Raw genomic sequence first — 25,669 nt, 5'->3', positions numbered from 1 at the left:
AAGATTGTGTTTCGACTACAAATAAATGCTGGTGTACTTCAGCACACCAGAAGAGGGCGCCCTCAGCCAAGTGACTCGTTAAAGAGGAAACTCTGAACTAACATCGCAAGAAATGTAAACCATGGAAATTAGCAATCGGCGCACGGAAGTGCCAAATCCAATCGCTTGTTCAGAATGACCGACAAAGATCGTTAAAGAATCACCACTGAAGGTAAATAAATACAAGTACATTTGTCATATGAGTATTCATTTTGGATATCAAAAAAATCTGACGGGATTTGACATTTATCAAATTGCTAAACACAGCCCTAAAAGTAACAAAATAGGTGAGCACTAGTGAGAGCGCCAAAATGTGTCAGACAGCAACAATTTAGCATGTGTGTGTGCTTGTGTAATGAGTGCCTGCATGATGATGGCTGAGCGCGTCAATAAGCAAGTGCATGGCATGGGTGCACCTGTGAATGAGCGAGTGAATGCTATGTGTGAATGAACAAATTCAATTTTGGGTGAATTTGTATGTTTGTGATGGTTTTGCTGGGCCGGTGCACTGAATTTGGCAGAAGAAGGAGAAGCGGGAGTCTGGGGTAGACCAGGTGTGTCTTTTTACTGAGCATCTTTGAAAAAGCAAGCATGATAAGTGTTATCACGTGGCTAGACTGGAATTTCAGTGCAGCTAGTCCATTTCTTTAGTAAGGCCTATTTTACTGGACATCAATATTAAAGCAAACATGATCGTTAGACTGGCATTTTGGTGCAGCCAGTCTATCTATTTCTTTGGTATGGCATTTATTTTGCTGAGCCTCTATAGTATAGCAAGCATAAGTGTTATTGCATGCCTAGGCTGGAATATTAGTGTAGCCTGTCCAGCTATTTCTTTGGGATGGAATTTTTTACTAGGCATCTCTAATAAAGTAAGCATGGTGTGTAATTAGATGGCTAGACTGGCATTTAGATGTAGCCAGATTGGAATTTGTTCATATTGCGGCATGGTATTCTTTAGTAGCAAAGCCAACAGGAGTATGTTCTTACATGGGTACACCGCTATATATTGGCAAACATAGCATGGGCAATTATTTTTTAAAGTACAATTATTGGCATTATGTGCACAGTAAACTTGAGTATATCCTTATATGGGAATACAGGCATATTTTGCTGTAGCCACCTTGGACATGTATAGGCACAGCCTTTGTGAACATATTTTTACACTGGCATATATTGTGGGCTGCAACATCATGAAAATGCATTGGGAAATGCTTCTGTGCACTGTTGGTGACTTGCATCCATTGTATTATTTCACGAGTTAGCCTTCACAACCAATTGAAAACTGTGTGGCTTTTTATCCAGTTGTTCACTTCAATTGTGTTGAAAAATGCACCCTTTTCACACATTATCCATAAAATCCTTCTCAGTTTCTCGCTCGGTCACTCTGGCATATTTGTGGGAAACATTTACATCACTACAATTAAAAGTTCACCAGCTGCCGCTGTGCACATCTCTAGATAAATATATTCCTGAGTATGTCTCATTGGGGACAAACATTCTCTAATTATTTGCATGTAATAATGAGACCAACCCAATCTCTACATCTAAAAATCTGCAGCAGTGCTTGTCTCACAGGAAGGGTGCAGGCAGCTTGGAGAAGTGTCTTCTCTTGACTGAATTAAAGTCAGAGATCCAAATTGAGACGGTTATCTGCACTTGAAAGCAAATAAAGAACAAAACATGTACTGAAAAAAACCCTGGGGAACATGCGAATGTATAGGAACATGGAAGACGTCCGTAAGCCATGGCACATGTATCTTGGAAAATTCAGAAGTGCCCAAATATTGACTGATTCGGGCGAGTTGACCATTTCCCGAACAGAATTTGGGGTTCAGTCAAAGAGATTTGCGTGCACCATTTAAATTTGGTGAGCAGGCTTGAAAGGATGGGCAAAGGCATGTGACTGCTGGAGCAGTTCAGGGCGAGGTAGGACATGAAAAAAGGTTTTAGTTGAGGGTGAGGGAGGAAGATGAAATAGGATAGAACGTGAGGAAAGAATCCCAGAGACCACCTTTTATGACTTACACACACACGCCATTTCCTGTTGGTGACTAGGCATTGAGGAGAAAATCTCAAAACTGTTGGAGAAAGGGTATCTGGAGATTACTTCTGAATCACCTAAATTGGGTCAATATGCAATCCCCTGGCTGCTCTATTCTGACGACCTCGTCCTTCTAGCTAAAACTCCCAGGGGCCTGCAACATCTGCTGATCCAATTGGGCAAATATACCGATCTGAGTAAATCTAAGATATTCATCTGTGCAACCAGACAATCCATCAGGAAGTCCTCTTTCACCTGGTTCCTACAAAAGAAACCTTTGCAGATAGTCAATGAATACCGATATCTAGGCCTAAACACTAATAACCATATATCTGATCGTCCATATCTGCTTGAACTCAATAGGAAAATTAGAACAGCAGCAGAACAAGCCTGTATCTTGCACGCAAAGTACAGTACATTTTCCCCAGTCCCTCTTCTAACATTTTACAATCAGAAGGTTGTTCCAACCATTGTATATGGCGCTGAATCTAGAGAGTGGCGTCTGAAAAGTTTTTGGCTTTGAGTCGAGGTTTTTTTGGAAACAAGTTTTATCCCTGCCTCAAAGCCAACCGATGTGCATTTTGCGACATGAATGACGGTTCTTGTCTCTAAATAGCTCATGTATCTGGAAAATGTGCTCTTTGTATGAAAAGTGCTTGCTGCTGTAGAACCAAGGCTCTCTGATGAATATTTTATCTATATATGTAACAACTACTGCGCATAAAACAATGCATGTCTGGAAACAGAAGGTCCTAGCCTCTATGTCACTCGAGGCATGTCTGATGATCTCTTGAAAAGCAATCCAGTTAGATCTAAAGAGAAACTGCGGCAGCATGATTGGATCTGTACTAGGGATCAGTGCTGCCAAGAACAATAGTTTCCCGCCAAGCGATTCCATACTTTAGAATCGTATTTCATCAAATTCCCATCAGCTGAACACAGAAACTTATTTCTGAGATTCCGACTCAATTTGTGGCAGACCAATCAATATCTTAGTGAAACGTAAAATCATCCCCAAAGAAAGACATTTATGCAGATTTTGCCAGAATCGCAAACTCTTAAGCATTTATTGACATCTTGCCCTGTTTTTCTTGTCAGGTGGTAGATGTACTTTTAGCATTTATTTTGTGACTATCTCATTTTAACTTGTGAATCCTTGTGGAATAGATTATTTCATTGTCAACAAACTTCTATTAGAATTGCTGTTGTTAATTTTCTGATATCTCTTAATTTAATACTATCCTTATTGTTCATTTTTGAAATTCACATTATTCCTCTGTTGTGACAAGATGCAAAATGGAGGCAAAAATCTATTTGATCCATTTCTTAATAATTTTATATGCGGTTTTTGATGATAGTCTATCAGCTTTAACATACTGAAATTGTATATTTATGCTAATCAACCGAAAGGTTGTTTTCAACTAAATCAATACACAAATAAATAGAATTTAGCGGCTGTAATTGTGAGAGCTAATTTTTTCAGGGAAATAAATCTCTCTTCTCTCGTTCTTTCAACTTTATCTCTGTGTCTCATTCCCTCTGTCTCTTTCACCCACCCCTCTCGCTCGCACTCTCTTTCTCTTTCTCACTCTATGTGTCCATCTTACAGCTGGCAAAATGTGCCTAGTATAGTACGTGGTTGGTAGAGCCCCCTCCGCCACCCCTGCCACCTCGGACAGCAGCATGACCAGAGAAAAAAACAAAGATGCACTTAAAGTAGGGGCGGGGGAGCAGTGTTGGGTTTTTATAGTTCAAAATACAATGAGGGCAGCAGTGACCGAGGCATCTCCCAAGGGGGGGGACAGTCATGGTACTTGGAGGCCTACATTATCCTGCAGAAATGTCACTATAAAACTGAGGGTGCTTTGTCAGAAAGGGAGGAGGTGCAGGGATTCACATGGGTTCAGCACGAGACGCTGGGGTCTGACAGATCCTGTAAATTAATATTTTAACCAATGTGTGTGCCTAGTAGCACTACCAGCCAATCAATGGGCCGCACACAAAATTGAACATTGCCTTGGTGCTCACAGAAAAGATAATAGTTTTAAACTGGGGGTGACCCTTTCCAAGAAGGGCATTTTGAGAGAAAAAATGGATTCTATTCTCTGCCAAAAGTGGTAATACATTTAAATAAATTCTCAACAAAGAAAGTAGTATACATTTTAGTATTAATAAGAACATCTTACTGAGCAAAGCAATTTCTCAAAACCTAGATTAACCACTTAAATTATTTTCTGATAGAAAGTTATGATTCCAAAATGGACAGTTAAGTAAAGTTCTTTGGCACTTTTCTTAAATACCCCTGTGAGACACAGGACGTCGATAAATAGCATAAATGAGGGATTTTGGCTGCTTGGTCTAAAATCAAGGCGCATTATGGGAACATAAGAATAACCCCAAATCTTTATACTTGTCAAATATGTCTCTGATATAAGTGTTGTATGATGAAATCACTAAGTAGATAACATACACTCGGCTTAGAGCTCATTTTAGATTTCACAGCACTCGCCCGAACGGTATGTTGTATACCAATTTAGACATATGCAGTGGTTTTAGTGAAGTAAATTACTGTGTAGTAATTTACTTCAACAAAATCACGTTGTTGGGAAGTAGATAAATATATGTTTTTTAGAGTTAGGGCCATAGAGTGTTTGGGAATTGGGGTAAAAGGGATGATTTAGGGACACCTCCATTACAAACAATGGACATGAGTTTTTTCAAAGTAAATTACCATGGAGTAATTTACTTCCATAAAACCATGCAGAACCATTTGGAAAGCCCGAGAACATGGATGTGAGGATAACATGGATGCAGAATCTGTCACTAGATTGGTTTCCAAGGGCTGCTGAGCATTTAGTTTCCTGGGTTAGGGCTACAGAGGCACAAGACCACATTGAACTGAAAGTGTAGAAGAGGGACTGGGGGAGAAGTCAGGCCTCAGGCTAAGGATGTGTTGGGGAGGGGCAGCACCCCCTCAGGCACTTTAAAGTAAGGCGAGATGCATTTGAGGGACTGTGATGCGCCAGGGGCAAGGGGGGACAGTGAGCGGGACGCCTTCCCGTCCAACAGGGCCCCATGGTAGTATGATCAATTATAGTTTAACTACATGGTGTGGCCAAAGGCGTGGGCGGCATCGCCATTTTGTGTAGATATTAGTAATACTAGGTAGAAGGGAAGGCTTGCACGGTAAACGTGGCATTACGCGCACTAGGCCCAAATCCACAAGGTCACAGAAATCTCCAGTCATGCCCGAGCTCCCATGAGGATAGTTTGCACCCCCACTCGCCACACTGTTTATTCATTCTTCTTGAAAGTGTTGCAAAGATGTGTCTTTCACCCAAGAGGAATGTACCCTGCAAGGCCGCGATCAGAGACCGATGCCTGGTGTGCATGTTATCACACAATGGCCAAAGCATGACCACGATTTATAGCCCATATAGCTGACTAAACCCTAAAATCCCAGAATTCCATGACACCAGGTGTGCTTTGACCACTAACCATAAAGTAACAAGTCCTGAAATGTTCAAAGAGTATGGACAGGGCACATCGTTTAGCGACAGTCGTATGATTTGTATTGAGAGGTGTTGGGAGGAATACATTATAGTTCAAAACGAGGGCGAGACCTTGGAGCCGGATGGCATGGAGGGAGGGAGTAAAATGTGTATGTGAAGGTTAGAGTGCCCCAGAACCGCCTGTGTGTCCGGCTTGAGGCCTGCCAAGTGCACAGTATGAGTGATAAAACAAGCTGTATAGTAGGAGGATAATTAATTTGTTTTATGACCTTCAACTTGAGAAGATGAGCCCTGCAGCACCCACGTGATGGAAGGCGGACGGACTGGGCTGGGACCAATAAACTGCCATCCCTTATGGATAAAGGTGATACCTGTATGGGGACCATCCAAACAGCCAGGCAGGTTTTTCACTGCATGTATTGCATCATTTATTATGATGTTTTGCTAAATAAGATTGTGCTTGTACAACTTTTTGGTAGAACGTTCTTAGCAGCGGAGTTATTTGCTGTTTCTCTCATCTGCCTGTGTGATTAAACTTGTTATCCTTACAAGATCGACTTGAGCCTTTCTTCCCTAGCTGGTTGTATTCTCTCTGGTGTGAGCGTTCAGGGGCGTTGCCTTCAATTGGGGAGCCTGACATGATCCCAGAGATCCCGTACCTGTAGAGGCTTCCGGGTCGCATTTCCAGAAGGAGCCGCACCCAGCTACAGTGAACGGCCCCCAAAAAACACGTGTTTCAAGTGGTTTAGCTGGAGCCATTTTGAGAAAAGTCCTCTCTGCTCTTGGAAGCAGGGCGCGGCTCTGTGTAGAGTGCAGGCTGGTGTTGGAACCCCGTGACGGAGGAGTTCGGATCAGCATGCACATGTGAGTAGACTCTTGTAAGAGATAACAAGTAGGGGACAGATGCATGAGTGTGAAAGGTGTGAGTACGTGGAGACTGAAATCATCGATGTGACGTGGATGAGGTCAGGGTTATTTGTTGTTAATTTTCATATTATGAATGGAGTGTTTCGGTAAAGTATTATAAGGTAAGGCATTATAAGGTAAGGCAAAGGTAAGGCAGGGAGCCCCTCCTCGGAAGAGGAGGGAAGTTAGTGCCACAGGCGAGTATATATTATTTAAAGGAGTAATATAAAAATAAGAATAGTGGTTTTTTATAAGTAATAGGCCTGCAACAAGCAGTGGTTGCTAGTTTAGCGTATTTTCTCAATTTATTGTGTTTGTGCTTTTTGGGTAAGGAACAAGCCCTAGAAGTGGCGGTAATTATGTGTGTCACTGGCTGGTGTGGTGTTGGATGATCTTGTGGAGTGGTGTGTGCATGCAGGGAAGGGTGATATAGAAGGGTCGGGGTTGATTTTCTTGTTTTTGTAGTAACAAGCAAGTGGCTGCGTGTGTGGTATGTTAGACAGGCTTTGCAGGGTCAGTAAGAGAAAGACGTCACTAGCATGGGGGAGGATCACCAATAGAGCACATGTGCAAGACCCTGCTACTGTATCATGACAGGGTGGAGAAATATTATAAGCAGTGGATCGCGGAGACAGGAGGAGGGGGGATGCCCTTTGCAAGGCCAGGGCAGGGCTCACACAACAAGAGCATTTTGGAACACATATTCACATTCCTAGTAGCAAAATATAAGGGGAAGCAGCTACAGAAGAGAAAAGATACTCTCGATCTTTGGTGGATGTTCGAAGACGCAGAAGATCAAGGGAATGGAGTGGCTGAAAGGGAGAAGGAGAAGGCGGGGAACCAGTGGGGGGTATGGGATTATATCCCTGGACAACATATCCTGCAGAAGGATACACTAATATGTACCTTGTGTGATAGGGACCCCTTCTGCTGCTGTAGGTCTCCCGCAGCATCAGTAACACACCTCTGTATACCCATCTGCCCAAACTACCGGCATTGGTGGGTTATAGATCTAGGGAGTTCGAAGATAGGTTCACAGGATTACTAACAGAACTAAAAAGGATACAGACATCCCTTGGAACTGTGAGGGATATAAGTGCATTGAGAGAAGGATCAGGAGAGTGGAAGTCAGGGAAAGTGCTGCTTAAGATGGATACTAAAGGCTGGGCGGGTGGACTATCCTGGGAGAGGAGAATACGTTGCTTGGAGAGGATGTGGAGGAAGGGGATTCTGGTACATTCACGGAGGAACGGAGCAAAGGAGAAGGGAGGGGTGAAGAGGCGGCTGAGAATAGCCTACAAGGAGGAGGATTATGGGCGAGGGCCAGGTTGAGGAATAGAGACGGCTGGATGGTGTTGGTAAAGAGAAGAGGAATTAAAAGGAAAGGCGGGGGAAGTAGAGCAAAGATGCAGATGCTTCTCATCCATAAGGGGGCAGGGAAGACACAGCATGTGTTGAGGCCCCAAATGGATAAGAATAATTTAATTAAGGCCCTCCCACAGCTCACAGGTAGGGCGAGCAAGTGGATATATGAGTTTAAAAACAAGCATAGGGGATTTTAAGAGCCTGTTGGTTGCCATCATTGGGGATCAGGCTGGGGACATGTGGGTAAAGGCCAGATTCCTGGGAGGAACTCTGGCAGACGATGCACATAATGGAGCATCATTTAATGAAGTTAGAGCATTGGTATGCGACACACTACGTAGGGCCTTCCCGGATACTCCCGATTTACAGTTTTTGATGCAGTACACCATGGGTGATGATGAGGACGCAGCTAGATTTATTCTTGAAATGCAGGAGAAGTGGAGAGCTGAGACGGGAGGGCTGTGGGATCAATCAATACCATTCTTCTATTTTATCTTAAAGAGGGGTTTGCCGAAGGAAGGGCAGAAGGTGCTGGAGAAGATTGTGGGTACTGAGGCGAAGGGATGGCCGGAAATGGGCGGAAATACAGAGTATAATAGTGCATCATTGTAAAGGGATTAAAGAGCAGGAGAGGGAAACAGCGCAAAGGCACCAGGGGGACAAAGCGAAATTGGTGGTGAAAAAATTGGCAAAGGTAGCAGTTCAAGTGCCTGTGCTGACGCCAGAACAGGTAGAATGAACAGAGAGTACCAAGCAAGTTGTGAGTGTTACTATTACTGCTCTCTGGGTCGATGGAGGACAAGGACAATGGGGCAGGGTACAACAGTACCCCGGTCCACAGTGGCAGCAAGGGTGGTTGCAGCAAGGAAAAAGGGGATTTTGAGGAGCAAGAGGAGGGGGGTTTGGACCTAGGGAGTTGGGTTCAGACAGTCTCAATGTTGGAATTGTTTAAGGTGGGTGCATTTTGCACGTCTGCAGTAGGGTATAATTATGGATCACTGCAACTGGGCCATGGGCGCAGTGGCAGGAGTTAGACCGTTTTCATTCCCTGGAACAAACACATCCTGATAAGGACATCCCACATAGAGCACTTGCGTGTCCGGTCTTATTGACGACTAGCCATACTGAAGATGAACTGTTGGTAGGGGCGGACATAGGTTACAAGCAATTCATATTCATGGTGCAACTAAATCATATATCATGGAAGGAAACTTTCCACTATCGGGAAAATATCTTGATGCGCAGGGATTCTATGGGCTATTTCCAAGGTTCCAGATGCTGAGGACTTACTATATTCCGAGAGTTCCCCAGTCAATTACTGGGTAGGGATCTGCTCATTAAGTTAAACATGACTATATCCTTTACAGATCACAGAGTAGTCTGTTCCATGCCTGGGATGTGTGCTGTAAGGGCGATGTTGATAATACACAAAATGGCAAGGAAGCGGTTGGTATGCAGGATTCCTGTAGGCCAGGACATGTTCATTTATGGTATCACAGTACTCGTGAAGGTGGTGCCACAGATTGTCAAGCAATGCTAGCGAGTACCCACTGACTTTATTTTTTGCCCAACTTTATCGCCCATGGTGGTCGCAGGGACGATATTATCACTCGACATACAGGTATTGCTGGTGTCGGACAAAGGGGTTGTCCTATTGGGAATGGATAGGGACGGGTGTAAGTGGTGCACAGTGCTCTGTATAGAACCAACAGTGCAGCTAAAGGAGATGACGGATGATGAGCTGTTTGGGAATAATGACAAAGAGGGGGAAATAATAATAGAGATTTGCCTCCCATGTGACATAATGATACATTACCGAAGAGTGCAGTGTCCCTTAATGGCAGCCTTAACTTCATCCCCATTTCTTTTGATGAAGATTTACAGCACGTGCCTTCACAGTTGTGGACTACGAATCCACATGATGTAGGATTACTGAAAGATGTAACACCTTTGCTTACAACATTGAAGCCAGGTGTGGTGCTGCCCAGGCTGAGACAATATCCCCTATCGAGAGAAGCGGAGGAAGGCATTAGAAAAATAATACAGGCCTTACTGGACCAGGGGATTATCGTGCCATCTACGTCCCTGTGTAACACTGCAATATATCCTGTTAAAAAATCAACAGGGGCAATTGGAGAATGATCCAAGATTTGCGCCCCCTAAATGATGTGGTGCAGAAAGAGTTTCCAGTAGATCGGAATCCCACAACATTTTTATGCAGCATCTGGAAAAAAGCATCCTATTTTACTGTAAGGGTTTTGAAAAATGCATTCTTCTCGATTCCACTCCATCCGGAGTCGATGTACCTCACGGCATTTACGCAGGGTCATATGCGGTCCAAAACGAGGCTGAGACCGCCTCTTAGCTCGAACGAGCATCCGCCGGCAGGCGGATTCGCCGGCCCTCACAAAGGCCACACTAAGGCCTGTTGGGTGCCTGTTCGGAGCCAGGGACCAGGAACTCTGCCCCTACCACTCCAGAGCCACCATGAGCAGGAGCTCCTTCCATCTACTGCTGGAGCAGTAGCCAGCCCTGCCTGACACCAGGTATGTCACGAGTCCCTAGCCGCAGCATGAGCGTGCGTCTTGAAGGCAACACGCGGCGGATTATTTAATAATATCCGCGCCGCTTAAGCGTGTGGCCTTCTCCAGCCAGGATCTGCCCCATTATTGCACTCAGAGAGCATCCAGCCACCAATTGAAGCCCCTAGGTCCACACCATTTAAAGATGGCTGACCGTCGCATCTTCAGCCCTCCACCCGGCCCCGCAACCCTGCAAACATTGTGATTGGCCCCTCTCCTCTACTGGGAGCCTACCACAAGCCAGCAGGCTTCGAACCGGCCCACCTCGAAGGCACTGTACACGGTGCCTATCTCTAGCCTGTATACGCCATCGAGCATAGGGCTAGATCCCCTGCCCATCTCCTCTGGGGCAAGCATACTGCCCCTTACAGCAACCTTTTTTCCACTGCTCCAGCCAGCAACCTGAACTGCTTCAAGCCTTCACTGAACCCTGTTTTTGCAGTACGGTCTAACACAAACTACTTTCACATTGTGTTGTGCCTTATGGTCGCTTAGAGACCACTGTGACATTGTGTTGTGCCTTAGGGTCGCTTAGAGACCACTGTGACATAGTGTTATGCCTTAAGGTCGCTTAGAGACCACTGTGACGTGTTGTGCCTTATGGTCGCTTAGAGACCACTGTGACATTGTGCTGTGCCTTATGGTCGCTTAGAGACCACTGTGACATTGTGTTGTGCCTTAGGGTCGCTTAGAGACCACTGTGACATAGTGTTATGCCTTAGGGTCGCTTAGAGACCACTGTGACATTGTGTTGTGCCTTATGGTCGCTTAGAGACCACTGTGACATAGTGTTGTGCCTTATGGTCGCTTAGAGTACACTGTGTATTAGCACTGTGTATTAGAACTGTGTATTAGCACTGTGTACTAGCATTTCTCTGATTCTCTGCGTTAGTACCCTCACTGCAGCACCATTGTGCACTTACATTACGTACTAGCTTCTCTCTGATGATTTTGTGCGCCAGTTCCCTCTAAATTCAGATATGATAACCTGGACCTTCCTCATTATGTTCCCATTCTGCCTGGTCCCCCATGACACCCCTTGTACAGGGCCACACTTTCGCTTACACCCCAATGGCCTCAGCAGACTAGCCTGCCCCAGACATTATCCCATACCCTGCCCCACCCCCTTCCTACCCAACATCAACCCCTTCCAGCCTACCTCCTCCATCGACTCTCATCGCACAGCAGACACCTCCAGCCCCCAAGAAGCATCACAAACTACTCCCATCGGCCAATCCACTATCACGAACCTCACTACCAGCAAATCCTATCCCTGCTCAGGCTTATCGAGACTCACCCGACTCAGATCCAGAACACACACACCAGTATCCTTCCTCAATCTAGGCAACAAACAAAATATAACCTTAACCAAATCTGCCCCTTCCTGCACACGCCCTACACTTCCGTCAGACCAGATATCACACGGCCTGAACGCACCCTCCCCCCGCACCCACATCAAAAAATCATGCATCACCACCGAAACCATCAAAGGTGCACTCATCAATGCGAGATCTGTAGTCGCCCATGCCCTAGACATAGCCGACATTATTTCCTTCAATGATCTCGACTTCATAGCTATTACAGAGACCTGGCTCCACCCAGCGTCTGGCCCCTCTCTATCACTTGCTATACCCAATGACTATACCATCTACCGTGCAGACAGACAAACAGCTAAAGGTGGTGGAGTAGCCATTATTGCAAAAAGCTCCATCAACATAAGACACATACAAAACCAATCACTGCCATCAGCGGAACTACTCACCCTCAAACTATACACAACGCACACAAGCACTATCACCATCCACCTCATTTACAGACCGCCAGGCCCTATACTATCCTTTAATGACGACATAGCCCTTTTACTCTCTGACAATATCAAACCTAACTCTCGACTACTCATCCTAGGAGACTTTAATCTAGGTCTCAATGATGAGAAAGATGACAAAGCTCACACTGTCGCCAACACAATTTCAGAATTAGGACTCACCCACCATATCACACAACCCACACACAACAAAGGCCGCATCCTTGACTGGATAGCTGACCTCAACTGCAACACTACCATCCTTTCCAACACTCCATGCGCTTGGACTGATCACCACCTTATTACCTTCACCATCAACAAAGGCACTCAAACACCAGGGCCTTCCTCCAATGCCCCACCCACACTCACAAGAAACAACAAAAATATCACACTAGAGAAACTCCTCCCGTTACTCCAACCCATCATCGACTTCTCACCCACCATGACCAACCCTACTGAACTAGTAGAGTTATACAACACAACTATCCTTAAGGCCATAAACACCATAGCACCACTCAAGCTTCGGAAAGCCAAACCACGAGCACACCTCAATTCTTGGTTCACCCCCAAACTAAAAACACTCCGCAAATCCAAAAGACAAGCTGAATTAGCATGGAAACAGTCACCATCCACTATTAATAAGACATCTTACGCACTGGCATCGAACATCTATAAATCAGCCATCATCCAGTCTAAAAAAAACATGTACAATGAAAGAATCAGCAACGCCAAATCTAATACCAAAGAGCTATTCAATATCCTGAGAGAACTCGAATCACCCTCCCCCACTCCAGACACTTGTAACAAAGACATCCACTGGTGCACGAGCATCCAGGAAGCACTCCTAGGCAAAATTGCCACACTACAAGCCAAAATCCTGACAAAGAAAGAAAGCCTCACCCTCACTGATAACATCACCCCCTCTACACACACCCACACCACCCCCCAAAATGATGACAATAACCTCTTTGAGTTTTCCACCATAACAATCAAAGAGGTTGAAGAAATAATCTACTCTCTTAAACCGTCCAAATGCCAAGGCGATACCTGCCCAGCCCCAGTCATTAAAGATGCAGCCAAACAACTTGCTCCCTTCATCACTTCCCTCATCAACTCATCTTTCACCTCCAACATAGTGCCCAACAACCTCAAGGACTCCTGGGTTCTTCCTTTACTTAAGAAGCCCACCCTTGACCCTAATGTCCCCACCAACTACAGACCCATTACGACCGTACCCTTCCTACTAAAAATCCTCGACAGAGCTGCCTATCTTCAGATACAGAACCACCTTGAGAAAAATAACTTACTAGGACTCAGACAATCAGGATTCCACCCCAAACACGGCACTGAGACCGCCCTGATTGACCTTAAGATACAGATGGACAACATTAAAGACAATGGTAAACTAGCCATCCTTCTCCTTCTTGACTTATCGGCCGCCTTCGACCTGGTCAACCACGACATCCTCTGCAAACATCTATCCTCAGCAGCCAAATTTTCAGATAACGCCAACGCATGGATCCATTCCTTCCTTAACAACAGATCCATGAGAGTCTACGCACCCACAGCCTCTGCCATCCCAGCCCCAGTCACTTGCGGTGTCCCCCAGGGCTCCTGCGTCTCCCCCACTCTATATAATGTGTTCACGAAACCCCTCTTTGACATATTGGACCGCTTGGGTGTCATCTACACCAACTACGCAGATGACACCCAAATACTGATCCCTTTAACAGGCGACTACTCCACCGACCTCACTGCTCTCAACAACATCTATTCCATTATCCAAGAATGGATGGCCAAGCATGGCCTATGCCTCAATGACGACAAGACCGAACTTCTTCTCCTAGGTTCCCAACCCAGACTTAATAAACTCGACAAACTCTATCAAGCATTCACTATAGACGGCAATAACATCATCGTCTCTAACAGCGTCAAAACCCTAGGAATCTACCTCGACTCCTCCCTCACACTGACAAGACAGATCAATTCCATATCATCAGCCACTGCTTACACCTGTAAACTCATCAATGCCAGCAGACCTTACCTCTCACCATCCAACTGCATCACCTTAGCCAGAGCGCTAGTCCTTTCCAAAGTTGACTACTGCAATGCGTTATGCTTGGGAACCAGTCAGAAAAACATCAACAAACTACAAGTCATACAAAACAACGCCTTGCGAGCAGCCCTGAACATACCCAAACATGAACACATTTCGGACGCCAGACGCACCTGCCATTGGCTATCCATACCACAAAGAATTGAATATAAAACCATCTCACTCACACACAAATGCCTAGCTAACCAAGCACCCAGATACCTATCCGACAATCTCAATCACCACACCCCAGCGCGCTCTACCAGATCAGCTCAAACACATTGCTTAAATATCCCAAGATTTAAGCTCCAAAAAGCAGGTGGCTCCAGCTTCCCCGTGCTTGCCTCCAAACTTTGGAATTCACTTCCACTCGAGCTGAGATCAGAACCTTCCTTTCACAGATCTAGACACAACACCAAAATTTGGCTTCTATCCAAAGAAACGTAAACTGCCTAGCCCTACCTTACTAGCATGCACCAAGACTGTAAATTTGTAAATATGTAATCGGTTTGTACATTTCTGTTGTATTATTCTTGTTGTATTCATCGCAAGCGCCTGGATGCCCTAGGGCCAGGCGGCGCTATACAAATAATAAACCAAACCAAACACACTAGATTACCCCAGGTGTACTGTGAGAGGCTGAGTATATTTAACTGAATACTGCATGCCGATCTTGAGAAAAGTCAAGTGCCTAGCACGATTATCCAGTACGTGGACGATCTGCTATTATGTAGTGACAGTGTACAGCATTGCAGATGGGACAATTGTTGGCCTGTAAGGGGTACAAGGTTGATAAGGCCAAATTACAATATTGCCAGCAGGAAGTAATCTATTTGGGGCAGTTCACATTAGTGAATAGGCAAAGGATACTACCCAACAGGGCAGAATTAGTACATGCCACCCCCAGACCCACCTCAGTTTAAGAGATGCAAAAGTTCCTGGGCTGTGCAACTACTGCAGGGCCTGGATTCTAGATTACACAGCATACACAAGGCCACTTTTACAGGCCCTTATGGAAGCACAAAAAAAGCATCACACGTTACAGTGGACGGCAGACATGATCAAACAGTTTGATGACTTAAAAGAAGTAATTAGTTTGACACCCGTACAGGCCACCCCATATTTTACACAGGAATTTTATTTGTTTTCACATTCTGATGGTCAGTTTATGGCAGCAGTGTTGACACAGAAAAGCACTATGGGCCGTAGGCATTAGCCTATTATAGTGGCACTCTGGATGCAGTGATGCAAGGGCAGTTTGCTTGCGAACAAGCATTAGAAGCTGCTGCCTTTACCATAGAGAAAGGTTCTACGATTGTAATGGGGTGTTCTGTAACATTGTATGAGGAACATTCTTTGTTTGCTATTCTAGGACGGTCCAAATCTAACCTGACTATGCAAAGGTCATTGGCATATGAGATTATCATCTCATATTCATATTCCCATATTCATGTGGTTAGGTGCAAGACATTGAATCCTGCCACCTTTTTAACAGACATGCCTAGAACAGGGGGCCTGATGGCGTACGATTGTACCACCTATGAGGGGAAGGAGGATTATACTCCCAAAGCAAGGGACTGCATTGACAGAGGGTGAGATCTTTTTTATAAACGGGTCATCCACAATTGGAAACAGTGGCCATGAAAAGGTTGCATACAAACTATTCTGCACAAGTAGCAGAACTTATGGCATTCATTGAAGCACTGAGAGCATCACAAGGGTGCCATGTCACAATATACTCTGACTCAGCGTACATCACAACAATGGTACACACCGTCCCTCCCATTGGAAGAGGAGGGGGTTTCAGAGGGCATATGGATCCTCAGTGCAGCATGCAGTGCTGTTACAAATGCTGATAGAATCACTATCGCAGCTATCTGTTGGGGCAGTCATCAAGTGCGCTGCCCATACTCACAGGACAGATGAAATATCGAGGGGGAATGCAGCCGCCGATCCAGTAGCCTAAATGGCGGTGTATCTGCCAAATGAAGTACCGGCTGAATACATTGTAACTGTCCCACTGGTGAACAAACATCCGGTGCCTTACACAGATTTTCCCACCTCCCTGATTATTGAACTACTCCTGTGAAACACACATAGACTACGTTGATATGGGTGAGCGTTGTCATGTGTCCAGATACCTCATTGTGGTGGTCTGTCCTTTCTCAGGGTGGGTGAAAACAGTGCCATGTGTGAAACCAGATGCCAAGTGTGCTGCAAGGTTTCTAGTGCAGGAGATTTTCCCACCCCTGGGGTATGTGGGAGGTTTTAAGGTCAGACAATCTCACACATTTCTTCAATGCGTTATCCCAACATGTTACAGCACTTCTTGGCATCAAACATCGGATGTGTTCAATTTATCAGTCACAGGCCAATGGCATTGTGGAGAGAATAAATGGCCTTCTGAAGAGAAAGTTATCTAAGTTGTGTACCACACTGAAAAAACACTGGATGCACTGTTTGCCCCTGACTCTTTTCAGTTACACAAACAGCCACGCAAAGTTCGTCATCTGTCACCTCATGAGGTGGTCACTGGCTGGAGTATGCATATCCCCTGTGAGAAGGGCTTCTGATGCACATAGGACTGCAGCAGTGTTAGGAGAGGAAGTCAGGGAATATTTGATGACACTAACTCGGGCCATTAAATGTGTCTCTCGACAGATTGCACCTCCCAGGATTATGACTATAGAGACGCTCGATGCTGCACAGATGACGGGGACAGATCCTGAGCATATAATGACTCGACCACTGCTGCTGGGGGACTATGTCTATGTTCCCAATTTTGTGTGGAGGTGGAACAATCCTCCATTCCAAGGACCATACGAGGTGGTGTTTTGTACTCCCCTCACTGTGAAAGTGAAGAATTATGCTGCTGGGGTTACTTCTCTGATGTCCGTAGGGCACCTCCAGATAGCACAGTGGCACATCAGTTATCTTAAAAACAAGGGGTAACAGTAGATGTACCACATTTACCTCACCAGCCTGTCCAAGGGCTATACAGGTGTGGTGGCACATCCAAGTGGCAGGCCAAAGCTCAGATGCTAGCTTTGAATATTTTTTTCTGGGAGCGCTTTTTTCTTTCATTTCTTTTCTCCCCCTCTGTCTCTCTTCTTTTCTTTCCTCTCTCTCTCTTCTCTTCTTTCCTCCCCTTCTTCCTTTTTTTTATAGAGTATATCTTGTAAATTTTTGTTTTTTCCATTGCCTTGTGTGTCTGTGCTTATATTTCAGGAAAGAAGAAGATGGACGCGGGACCCGAGGAGAATGAGAGATTGTGGACATATATCTATTATAGTGGGTCAGTAATTGCTGGAGGATTTTCTGTGGTATTGCTAGTGCTATTGGGAGTGTATAGGGGGAAGGTATTATAGGGGGAGGTCCTATAAAGAGGAGGAGTGGGGAAATAGGATTGTATATCATACAAATGGAACAATACATATAAATGTTAATAACACAAGTGGATTTACATATATCGGTAATGATGTGAACACTAATAATAATAATGGGAATGGATTTAATAACTCTAATATACAGGTTATGTCTGTAAAGGGAGCAGAGGTCAGGGTTTTTACAATAAGTAGGGGATTGTCTATGACTATGGAAAGTTAAAATGTTATTTCTGACGATACTGCTAAAGCGGCCATCCTTGAGAATGCGTATTGAAGAATGAAAAGAGAAGTACGACAAAAGTATGATATGTATCAAAGGCTGGGTTTTGATGTGATTGAGGATATTCATCACCCTCAGTTCACTAATTCATGGTACTTTGATATGAATGGTGTGGGAGGAAACGCTGTGAATGGGAGCTGTTATGTGTATTCGCACATTCCACATGGGACAGGGGCTCCCAAGGTTTTAGTATCACAAGCAGTCCCAATTATAGAGGCACAATGCCTGGTTCATCTTGTGCTGTGCAGAATAAAAGGAACATTCCAGGCACACAGTGTGGATCTGCAAATGGTGGGCCCAGATTTTATAAAATGAACTGAAGACCCGAGAAACATCAAGTGTGTGGAGTTACCGTATCTGATGGTGAAGGGGCAGAAGTATGTGAATAATAATTGGCAGGATAGCACTCTACCTTGCTTGGCAGAAGGATTGGTAACATTTAACAAGGAATGGATAGCACGAGTAGTCAACTTCTGTGCGCAAATCTGGACAGAGCATATCACAAAGCTTCTGTGGATTGCAACGATGGAAAAGCCGGTGCGAGAGCACAAGGAAGAAGAATATAGACTCTGTTTCCGCAGCAAAGGTACAGTCTTTGTCGCACAAATGAACATTGTAATAAAAATCTTGTGATCACAGACATGAAGAAAGGAAAGGCAGCACTGATGGATTACTACTGGATCTGTGGCCGGCAAGCTTACTTGCACCTCCCAGCATCATGTAGGGGCTGTTGTTACCTGGCCACATTGCATTCAATGCTATTAGTAATGCCAGAAGAACACCTGAAGGGGGGAGTGCTGCTTACAGAGGGGCCAATGAGTTTCCCACAGTGCAGAATGAAGATAAGAGCTTGGTGCCCTCACAAGAGCCCCATATCCATCTAGGGAAAGGACAGTTCCAGCAACCGCAGAGGATGAACAGATCGAATTACATTTCTGAAGACTCTTCCACATTGCTTGCTGAAATGCCAGAGGAATACAGGCTTTTCAGTTCAGCAGAATCTTTTTTCTCCTCTTTACGGGTGCCGGGTGTGCAGGCTGCAGCCAATGTCAAATGGCTGCAAATATTGAGGTGGGAACTGGTCCAGCTCATGAACGACACAGAGAATGGGTTCAAAGTGATGAAGGTCGAGTTGCAGGCGTTGAGACTTAAGACAATGCAAAATCGCTGTGTTCTGGACATGTTAACAGTGATGGAGGGTGGGGTTTGCAAAACATTTACTGATTCCTGTTTTACATTCGTGCCTACAGAAGACGCGGAGAATGCATCATTACCCCACATCATTGCATCAGTCCATGGCCTGGGTGTTTGCATGAAGGAGGAGGGAGGAATTCAGGACAGTGATTGGCTGGCTATGACATTTAACTGGGCCCCGGCGTGGCTAGGAGCAATCGTAAAGATGTTAATGCCCATCATTGTGTTCATCCAGGTCATTTTTCTGCACTTGTCAGCTAGTTCTTCGATGCTGTGCCTACGTGGCATCTGATAGCGCAAGAATGATGGTATCAATTGGGGATTCAAAAGCACCTCGCGAAACAAAAAACATTGAAGTACAGACCGATATCCCACTGGATGGCCCGAAGTATGAAATGTTCCCCATCCCGTAAGGAGATGAAGTTGATCCTCTATACCACACTATCATTTCCCCACCCCCTGATACAGAAAATTACACAGAGGTTTGGGTGGACATGGCAGGGCCGGGGGGATGCATTTACATGACTTTTTCACCTGAAGAATATACGCGTAGGGGGCAGAGTTTGCGATCAGTGTGCAGCGTGTCGGTGCCATTAATGAGGAGTAAGCCATGTGTGGATGTAGAAACTGGGGAGCAGGAGCGCAGAAGCTTTCCAGAATATGTTACTGTAGAAGTAATGAAGGGGGGAATGTTGGGAAGGGTGCAGCCCTGCCCCCAAATGCTTTAAACAAGATATATTTGAGGCATTGAGATGAGCCAGGGGGGAGGGGTCAGTGAGAGGGATGCACTCCCGCCCTACAGGACCCTATGGTAGTATAACCAATTAAAGTTTAACTACATGGTGTGGCCCAAGGTGCGGGCGGCATCACCATTTTTGCATAGATATCAGTAATCCTAGCTAGAAGGGAAGGCTTGCATGGTAAATGCGGCATTACACGCACTAGGCCCAAATCCACGAGGTCACAGAAATCTCCAGTCATGCCTGAGCTCCCATGAGGACAGTTTGCACCCCCACGCACCTCACTGTTTATTCATTGTTCTTGAAAGTGTTGTAAAGATGTGTTTTTCACCCAAGAGGAATTTGCCCTACAAGGCCGCGATGAGACACCGCCGCCTGGTGTGCATGTACTCTCACATTGGCCAAAACATGACCCGGCCCATTCCATGGTGACCACGAGTTATCTCCCATATAAATGACTGAACTCTAAAATCCTCAAATTCCATGATACCATTTGCACTTTGACCACCAACCCCAAAGTAACAAGTCCTGAAATGTTCAAAGAGGATGGACAGGGCACATAGTTGAGTGATGTCATGTGATTTGTATTGTAAGGTGGTGGGAGGAATAAATTATAGTTCAAAACAAGGGTGGAGACCTTGGAGCCCGATGGCGCAGTGGGAGTGAGTGAAATGTGTGTGTGAAGGTTAGAGTGCCCTGGAACCTCCTGTGTGTCGGTCTTGAGGCCTGCCAAGTGCATAGTATGAGTGGTAAAAAAAACGGTATAATAGGAGTATAATTAATTTGTTTCCTGACATCCAAAGTGAGAAGAAGATGAGCACCACAGAACCCACATGATGGAACACAGACGGACTGGGCTGGGACCAATAAACTGCCATCCCTTCTGGATAAAGATGGTACCTATGAAGGGTCCATCCAATCAGCTGCACAGGTTTTTCACTGCATGTATTACGTCATTTATGACGATGTGTTGCTTTATAAGAATCTGCTTGTGCTACTTCAGATCTCTCTGCATATGGGTATGTGCACAATATCCCAGTCCCCAATACACACATATACTTAGAAAAGTATATATATATACAATTATAATTATTATATATAATGTTTTTGGACTTTGGTAAGTTCATTCAGTGGCTGTAATGAATGTGCCATTTCTTTTTATGAGACAAAATACAAGCTGTAATGTACATTTCTTTGCATTGTTTGGAGGCAGGAGAGTTTATTCAGGGTGTAATTGAGTGTGGCACTTTTTTATGATGAACATGAGAAAGTACTAGTTGCAAAGATTTCTGATGATACTAAATACTAACTGTGAAGAAAAATTCTTGTTTGGTAGCGGGAGAGTACATTCAATAGCTGTAAATCTGACATATTTTTTGACCAGCCACATTCTTGCTGTGAATAAACTTTCATTGAAGTGTTGGGGTCAGGACATTACATTCAGTGACTTTACTAACTTAATGTGATGATTGAGAGAACATAATAGTTTTGAAGAAGACTTCATAAAAGAGTTTGTCGGCAGAACAATACATTCAGTGGCTGCCACTGAGTGTGACAAGTGTTTGTGATACTATTTGTTAAAACGAGTCTCAGAATTGTTTGTAGGTAGAAGATTATATTGCGAGTGCCAACCTTCTGTGACAAATGAGAAAAAATGCTAGCTGCAAAGATTTTTGATAAGATAAAATACTTGTTGAGAAAATTAATTATTAGAATTGTTTTGAGGCATGGGAGTACATTCAGTGACTGAACCTTACTTGGTCAGCATTGTGTGATAAGAAAAAATACAAGTTGAGAAGAAACATTCTTAGAATTGTTTTGAGGAAGGAGAATACATTTGATGTATGCCATCTTTTTCACACGAGACAAAATGCTTGTTGCACATACACATTTGTAGCACTGTTTAAAGGAAGCATAGCACATTCAATGGCTGAAACAGAGTTTGACATTATTTTGTGACAAGACAAACTACAAGTTGAGAAGAAAAAGTCTAAGAATGATTTGCATAGAAGGGCTGTAAATGAGTGTGCCACCATTTTAATGTGAAAGAAAATATTTGCTGCAAATAAAAATTCTTCGAATTGTTTGGAGGCAGGAGAGTACATTTAATGGGCGCAACTGAGTGTTCACCGAGCTGCGTAATTTGGTGGTTACTAGTACTAAACACAAAAGAATCCCAGGAACCAACTTGTGTGATCTGCATGCACGTGACATTTCTCATGAGTGGGAGCGTAAATAACTATCTTGCGTATCAACATGCCTGGAGAACTTAAATGTGCCAGTTGTAGAGCAGGCATCAGGATGGAGGATTTTACATCAGCCACAGTAATTGCAATGTGTGCTCGTGATGCCAGAATTGCGCGTGGTAAACTGAAGGCATCACCTTCAGCAGCACCTGCTGTGCAAGAGACGGAGGTTGATGCTCCGTATAGCTGCCGGAGGAGGCGGCGGTGCAGCGGGGTGCATCCACTGATGAGCCACGGGAAACAACACAAATGGGCTCATTTTCGAGTTCCTCATAATTTCGCAGCGGTGACACGTTACGTTTACTCTTCAACATAAACACTGCCTACCATGTATGCACAGCAGGTGCAGTTTACGATGGATCCCTATGGAGTTGCATGCCAGGGCAAATGCTGAAGTATTTGTATGGTAGAGAGGAAGGGAGCATCGGAAAATATAAGTTATGCTCCGCTCCTCCTCTCCACCAAACAAATAAATCAAAATGGGCTGTGGTGGGAATCTACTGCGTAAAAGCCTTAAACAAGACTTAGATTATTACTATTATTATTGTATTGATCGAGCACGGACCTAGCTTCGAGAAGCAACAGAGCACTTTACAGAGGTATACAACAATAATGATACACAACAGAGCGCTTTACAGAGGTAACAACAGAGCAGATATATAGCGGGGGTAGGATACAGATGGGTACAGTGGAGGGGTACAGTTGTACCAGGTGGTGGGGAGGGGAGGGCTGGGTAGCCTCTAGGGAGTCATGTGGCGCAGTGGGCGACGTGATTGCTTAGTTTTCGAGGAGGAGAGACACCTCGAAGAGGTGGGTCTTGAGTTCTTTTCTGCATTGTAGGAGCGTCGGGTCATGCCTGATTCTGACGAGGAGGAGGTTCCATAGTCTTGGGGCATAAGAAGAGAAGTGTTATTTTCTGGTCCTAGATTCCGACCACAGCCCATTAACGATGGTCTCAAAATTAGCTCCAAAGTGTAGAGGAGCCGAAACTCCCAGGAAAACCTTTGCAAACTAACACATTGTGCAGCGGAGCAGGTATTTCACCACAAGCGGCTGCATCGAGCGAGTTTGAGAATATTGATGATGATAATGTAGATAAAGATCGTGACCCACACAAGTTCAATCTGCAGCTTATGATTCCGGAAGCCACTGATAAGGACGATGTCAATCGCACAGTTTTAGAGATGGGAGAGAAAGACAAAGCTGTTACTCCACCTGTGTACTTTTCCATGCAGTTTATAGGATTTGAAAAAGGTCAGCATGTGGTAACCAGACCACCAATACCACTACCACCAACTTTACAGTCAGATGCCCACGGTAGGACAAGTGTTAGCCCACCACAATAATCCAAAGTCTGGAATTCCATTTGCCTTTGAGTGGAAACAATCTGTGGAGTGCCCCTACGATAAAACCTAACTGTTCAATTATGCGTAATACTGGAAACCACAGAACTGTTTATACCCATGGACCTGAAAGTTAATGTGGTAAACACGCTGATGTCATTATAACTAATCTCATGTCTGAAGGTATAATGGCCCATCTCCAGAATTGGGAGGACATCTTGAATTCTTGAATTATCATGGGGTTCCAGCGACATTCAGAAGCTAATCGGTGCATTTGCTAGGTGGGCAGGCAACACATCAAAATCCTCAGTGAGCATGGGGGGCACCAAACCCTGTGTCTGCCTGGACTTCAGTGTTTCTAATAGAAAATAAGACATACAGACATACCTCCTTAGGGCATTGAAAGACATACAATGAATGTATTGGCCACTCTGCCACTCGAATTGGCAGTACCCCGCTGTCTGGCACGGCCATACATAGGCATTCGACTGCCTCCTATGAAACCCTAACTACAAATAGGCTTAGGTAACAATTCGGTAAACTTGCTTTGTTGCATGGATTGCAATAAGGTCCTTCGAATAGTCTCTCCAAAGAGAAGCCCAACTCCCAGTTTGAGATGAACACCAATGCATGGTCACCCTGTAAGGCTGTCTGACATATCTACTGCACTTCAAGTATAACATTCATTTGCATAACGCCTTGCACATTGTTGCATTGTGCGTAGACCAACAAGACTCTGAACAAAGAAACACACACTATTAAATAAGACATTGTGAAGGTCTTTAGCTAAAGCAGCAGTTGTGTCAACCAAGACATAATCCAGAGAAGGTCAGTTAACCAAGCTCTTTTGTTCTGCTTTCTGCAGCTGATGTTCTCAGATTTGAGTGGCCTTCTTAACACTACTCTTTTGGAGGGGAAAATATGTGCCCCCACTTTTCTCTTGGAACAGTCCTCACCTTAACCGGCCTCTTCTATTGCAGTCTTAAGTCAGACTTTTTGTTTTTCCTCCCAGAAGAATGCGGTAGCCGATCAATCGTGCAGCAAAAGTGGCTATGTATTGAGAGAATGTGTATGTACAATGTTTATACTTGGTCAGGCAGGACAGGTGTATTGGTATTAGAGATATAGGTGCCAATTCACAAAGCTCTGAAAATGAAATGCACAGCTTCTGCATCCTTGTTGATTCACACACTGATCCGTAAACAACAGGCATTGATTACGCTTCTCAAAATTGGCTAATAAAAAATGTATGCAATCCACAAAAATAAAAATAAATTGCGGCAGATGCCACCGTGAGCTCATGGGCAGTGAACATACAGATGGCCAAGTGCAAAAGAAAATCAATTCTCCGCAACTGCAAATGTGCACTTCTTTAGTGATCTGCCTTTAGGGAAATATGATAAAAGAATCCATGTTCATTTCCTTACATTTACCAAAGTAAAATTCAACGCTCATAGCAGGTGGAAATATGGACACTTCTTCCCTTCAGAAAGGACGCAGAGGTCTAACAGAGTTCATCTACATTTTGGTCGTCACAATTCGATCGAGGCAGCCAAATTCACAGACAAGGTCGATGGTAACATAAGTCGATCAAACACAGACGACCGAAACGTAAAATCTGAAAAAGAAGTCTGTGTAATAATGTAAACCCCTCCTAGAAAAGGCTAGAGTATATCAGGCACGCCCATACTGTGAATCCTTAGACCTTTTGTGGATGAAGCCATTCTTTTACATTGGCTGCCCTTGACCACTCCCTGAACACTTACCTGAGGAATGCCACATTAGCAAGGATCTCAATTGTTGCATAAAAGTAAGCACATGCCAGTTACTACTACGTGCCTACTTTACACATATAATGAGTTTTGTGAATCACGCATACCTGACTCATGCACACATTTTTGGGGGAAAAAGCTTTGTGAATAGGCCCCTCTGAGCTTGGAAGGGCATGTCGGAACCCTCAGCGATCTGATACCAAGTTAGATCGATTGATGTATGAGTTGGTCACTTGATTACTCTTTACAAAATGTCGGTCTCACTGCTGCTTAAGCTAGTAGGGAACAAATCTAATACATCAGAGGAATTATTGGAGGGCGGTTTACAAAGCAGAGCAGAAACTAAGAGAAGTAGGCAGCC

General features: G+C 44.5%; 1 protein-coding gene across 2 annotated transcripts in view; it reads right to left on the bottom strand.

The window, feature by feature from the left end:
* Nucleotides 1-25,669, bottom strand: part of GUCY2F (guanylate cyclase 2F, retinal) — a 720,767-nt gene that overhangs the window by 24,673 nt on the left and 670,425 nt on the right. The window lies entirely within an intron of this gene.

The sequence above is a fragment of the Ambystoma mexicanum genome, chromosome 5p, assembly GCF_040938575.1.
Source record: "Ambystoma mexicanum isolate Mex_15411 chromosome 5p, UKY_AmexF1_1, whole genome shotgun sequence".
NCBI lineage: Eukaryota > Metazoa > Chordata > Amphibia > Caudata > Ambystomatidae > Ambystoma > Ambystoma mexicanum.
Note: the sequence above shows the minus strand (reverse complement) of the source record. Positions and strands in the feature narration are given on the sequence as shown.